General features: G+C 40.5%; 1 non-coding gene across 1 annotated transcript; it reads left to right on the top strand.

The window, feature by feature from the left end:
* The first annotated feature begins 1,320 nt into the window (after window positions 1-1,320).
* TRNAR-CCU (transfer RNA arginine (anticodon CCU)) lies at window positions 1,321-1,393 on the top strand. The gene has a single exon. It is a non-coding gene; the product is annotated as a tRNA-Arg (tRNA).
* Window positions 1,394-5,231: the final 3,838 nt, after the last annotated feature.

The raw sequence follows: 5,231 nt of genomic DNA on the forward strand, positions 1-5,231 counted from the left end.
AGGGTGTGTGTGTGTGTGTGTGGCGGAAAAAATTATATACTATTTTTCATGACAAAGTATTCCCACATATGATCCGAGAAGAAAATAATCCTAAATCACAAACGAATCAAACTAACCCAGGTAACTCAAGTCCAGCATTGAAGATATGCTAACACACAATCGGCTTGATAACATAACACTATATGCTCCCAACAGAGTCACTAGACAGACACAAAACATGTCATCTTACAAAGCCAACATTTTTTCCTTCTTAGATTGATTAACAAGTCTTGTGATATTGGTACTTAGGAGCTAGAGATCTGCAAGAAAGCTGATACCAGGTTACACAACTATTTATTTTTCACAAATAAAATTGAAAAAGAAAAGTAATGATCCACCATGGATCTTCACTTTTGACTATGTTGCCCGTCTTCACTGGCTTCCATCCTTTCGTCCATACATAAACATTACCTATGCCCATGGTACTGCACGTATTTAGCTCCCCATTCCCATTACATTACGAAAAACAGCATTTTCATCTGTCATTTCTGGATTTTGTTACGCATCTTAGGCTTCTTGATATTCTACAGACTGCTTACTCTCATTAATACACCCTACACAACCTAGTTCATATATATCTCGGGGATGACAGGAAACCCTGACATCTATAACATACGAAGAGATATGGTTATATACAATCTAAACATTCCGATACAACGAGACAAAAGGGTCATGACATATGTAAAACAAAACAAGGAAATTTATACTTCCAAAACACAGCAATAAATAAATAAGACTGGTTTGATGTGCGCTTGGTATGTATAAGTAATAAGATAAGGTACTATGAAAACCACACTATTATTGTCACAAGATTACCGCGAGAATTAGAATATTAGAATAATGAACTTAAAGGGCTGAACGACTTATAAGAAACAAACAAATACAAAATAAAGCCAAATTCATAGGGAAGTTAGAGTATGAATTACTGACTCCCTACCTATTGTGCAAACGACTTACTAGCACCTTGTTCTAATATTCTTTTCTTTTGGATAATGCAATAAAGTTCAAAAAGTCGTTAAGTACATTTCAGTGGTATAGACAAGACACAGACAAGCTAATTCATCTATACACTTGTGGAAAAACGAACAAGGTTTAATGAAATTAAGACTTGCTTGCAAGTAATAATCTTGTACCTCCCTACTGCTCGTATATTAACAGCTATTTTGTACACCCTACTGCTCGTATATTAACAGCTATTTTGTACACCCTACTGCTCGTATATTAACAGCTATTTTGTACATAGTTTATTTAATGCTATACAACTTCAACCTTCTTACATCGGCCCCTGTGGCCTAATGGATAAGGCATTGGCCTCCTAAGCCAGGGATTGTGGGTTCGAGTCCCACCAGGGGTAGTGAAATTTTCAGAGTTTTTTTTCTTTTTAATGAAACAGACAGTGGTGTACGTCTAACTTGCCTTAACCCATTTACATTCTAATACTATAAATAGCGGCACAAACCCCTCAACGTCCGAATCAAATATATCGATATCGTACGTCAGTCACATCAGTTCCCCCCTCTGTCCAACATGTCCTACCACTGTAGCTAGTCATGTTGATCCATTAATCATGGATATAATAAATTCTTCAGATCTTGCTTAACACACTTTTCAAAGTGTAGAGTGATAATATCCACATCTCCCTGCGCATGTGAAACTAAGCAAGCATGCATGCATGCAGCATATATAATATATATAATTCTTTTCTTTTTAATTCAAGACTTACTTCACTACAATACGTCGGAATTAGAAATAGTACCATCAAATACCTACGGCCCTGAATATAAAATTTCACGGTTCTGTTCCACTCCTATCTACCAAGATAACTGAAGCAGCACTACAACCATTCTTGACTGCCCTACCTTGTGGCATGACGATGTGTTGCGTTCATGACAGTGTTCTGTATTTACCTAATTGTAATATGCAGAGGAAAAGAGCTACGTGCGAGTTCGAAGAGTATTAGCACAGGGTTGAATGTTTATTACCCAATGAGTGAAAGACAAGTGAGGAGGGGAGGGAGGGAGAGAGAGAGAGAGAGAGAGAGAGAGAGAGAGAGAGAGAGAGAGAGAGAGGAGAGAGAGAGGAGAGAGAGAGGAGAGAGAGAGAGAGAGAGAGAGAGAGAGAGAGAGAGAGAGAGAGAGAGAGAGAGAGAGAGAGAGAGAGAGAGAGGGGGGGAGGAGGTATGAAAAGAGGGGGGAGGGGGAGGAGGTATGAAAAGAGAGGGGGAGGGGGGAGGGAAGGAGAGGGGAAAGGGGAAGAAGAGGAGGGAGAGAGGGGGAAATGGGTAGGGGAGGAGGGAGAGAGGGGGAAATGGGTAGGGGAGGAGGGAGGGAGAGAGAGGGGGAAAGGTGAAAGGGGAGGAGAAAGGGAAAGAAGAGGGGGAGGAGGGAGGGAGAGAGAGAGTGAGAGGAGGAAAGGAGGGAAAGAATAAAGGGGAGGAGGGGGAAAGGGAGGAAGAAATGGGGAGAGGAGGTACAGAAATGGGGAGAAAGGGAAGGAAAAGGGGGGAAATGGAGAAAGAAGAGGGGGGTGAGAGTGTAGAGGGAGAGAGAGAGGGGAAGTAAGAGTGGAAGGGAGAAGGGAAGCAAGAGGGGAAAAAGGGGGAATGGAAGATGGGAGGCAATAAGGAAAAGGAAGGGGAAGGGAGACGGGAACAGAGATGGGGAAGGAAAAGAGATGGGAGAGAAGTGAGTGGTAAAGTGTGAGGGGAAGGGAGTGGAGAGGGGAGAGGGGAAGGGAGTAGGGAAGGAAGAAGGGAAGAAGAGGAGAAGGAGATGGGTAGGGAGAGGGGAAGGAAGATGGGGAGGGAGAAGGGGAGGGAGAGGGGGAGGGAGAAGAGGAAAGAGAGGGGAAGGGAGATGGAAAGGGAGAGGGAAAGGAGAGGGGAAGGGAGATGGAAAGGGAGAGGGGAAAGGAGAGAGAAAGCAAGAGGGAAAGGGAGAGAGAAAGCAAGAGAAGAAAAGAGGAAGAGAGGGTTGGAATGGGGTAACAAGAGGGAGGAACAATGGGAGAAAGGTGGAGGGAGAGGGAGAGAAGTGGAGGAAGAAAAGGGAAGAGAAAAGAGGAAGAAAAGGGGAGGGAGAGGGGGGAAGAAAAGGGGAGGAAGAGGAGTCAGAAAAGGGGAGGAAGAGGAGTCAGAAAAGGGGAGGAAGAGGAGTCAGAAAAGGGGAGGGCGAGAAGAAAAGGGGGTAGGAAAGGGGAGAAAAGGTAAAAAGTGGGTGGAAAAAAGGGGAGAGAGACAGTGGGGAAGAGGTTGAACATGGAGCCCACACAAGAGGAAGGGCACAGGACCAAGGAACTTGTGAAGGACAATCACAAATTGGATGATGAGCCAACAAAGAGTGAGAATAAAAGTTTGGATAAACAAAGGCAAGGACACATGATTATCAAGTACACATATAACTGGGGAAAAATAAATAAATAAACAAGTTGGCATCCCTTGTATTGTAATGCAAAAGACTGACTGAAAGATAATGGGAACAAAGGGTGTAACAGAACAGAGCTTTTTTCAAGCTAGCAAAATGCGTGAAATAGCCTTACTGAATAAGCTGTGCTTACCCAGGTTATGTGTGCTTTCAAAACAAACTATAATTAAACAAAAGGATCATACAAGAATAAAAAATGTACATACAATACATACACAAATTCATATTAGACACACACACAATACTCAAGTGCAAACTCAAAGACAAAGAAGATACATTAGTTTAGGAAAAAAATATAAAGTTGTCATAATTTATGTTGCTGATTTAATGAAGCAGCCTTGCTGTGGATGTGCTGTGTCTTTCAGCACTGCTTCTGACCCAGGGCAGTGGACAAGATGCAGAAATGACCCATCATGCAGGAGGTGCCAAAATAAAGAGGGAGGGAAGAGGGTAGAGGGGAGTGGAGTATGTAGGGGATGAAATGGGTGGGAGTGGTTTCTATGCCTTTGTTTTTTGACTACCTCCCTTGTAAGGAGGAAAAAGCCTTTGGTATACATACATATAATTTATGAAGGCAAATTCTGAAGGATGTTACAAAATATAATTTCCACAATGTTACATTAAGTTCTGGAATCATTTACAAGAAACAATCCTGGTGGACAACTTATAATTATTTTAAAACAAAATTTGATCTCTGAAGACAAAAACACAGCATAAGCATAGTTCCTGTCTTGTCATGTTACAATTGGGCAAATATACCTACACAAAAGCAACTCAAGATGTAAAAAAAATCAAATCAAATAAAATAAAAAATTGAGACCTACAGAGTTCAATATATATATATATATATATATATATATATATTATATATATATATATATATATATATATATATATATTGTAGTTTCATGAAGTGGAAACTTACAGCACTACAGTGATTGACAACAGTCCTCAGGCCCTCCCATTGATCTCTTCAGGAAGAAACACTGCTGTATTTGTGTGGGAATGTCTCTATGTCAATCACATAGTAGCAGTAAGAGGAGATATGCTACCAGTTGTCAGTTCTCCTTCTGTGAAAAGATGAAGGAAATACAATCAAGCAGATAGAGATCTTAAGCACAGTTCTCTGGAGAACAAGTGTCAGCCCCTCAGGGAGATGGTTCTCTCAGATGTCTGTCTTGCAAGACCACCAGACACAGGTACTCTTTGTAAGTCCCTATTGATAAGCCAATACTGATTAAGTATATATTTTAATGAATCTTTCAACAAAGTGGCACACCAATTAATAGACATACCTACATTCAATGAGCAGTGCCACTGGGCACAATCAGGTAACCTAAAAATTTACCCTGAAAAATTAGAATGAATATATACATACTGAGACATGGAATGCAGTTTCAGCAGATGGCAAAAAAAATCACAATAATAATAAGAAAATAAAAAAAATCTACCCATATCTATATAACAAAGGTTTCTTCCCCTTTTTATTGGAGTTAGCCAATCAAGTCATGTACCCACTTCCTCCCATTCAAATCCTATCCACTACCCTTGTTTCCTTCCCATCTTAGCTCCCTACTGCCCAGGTCAAAAGCAATGCAGCAAGGTACAAAATAAAATAAAAAATAAATAATGACAATAATAATAATACTAAATCAATTAATAAAGTGTGAAAACACCCAAAATGTATGGAAGCTGTAAACCAAGCCTGGGGCATCAAGAATCACCTCAGCCCTACATGACATACTTTACAGTGGAGTGGATACACATAAA

The sequence above is a fragment of the Oratosquilla oratoria genome, chromosome 35, assembly GCF_046742065.1.
Source record: "Oratosquilla oratoria isolate Oo_2021 chromosome 35, ASM4674206v1, whole genome shotgun sequence".
NCBI lineage: Eukaryota > Metazoa > Arthropoda > Malacostraca > Stomatopoda > Squillidae > Oratosquilla > Oratosquilla oratoria.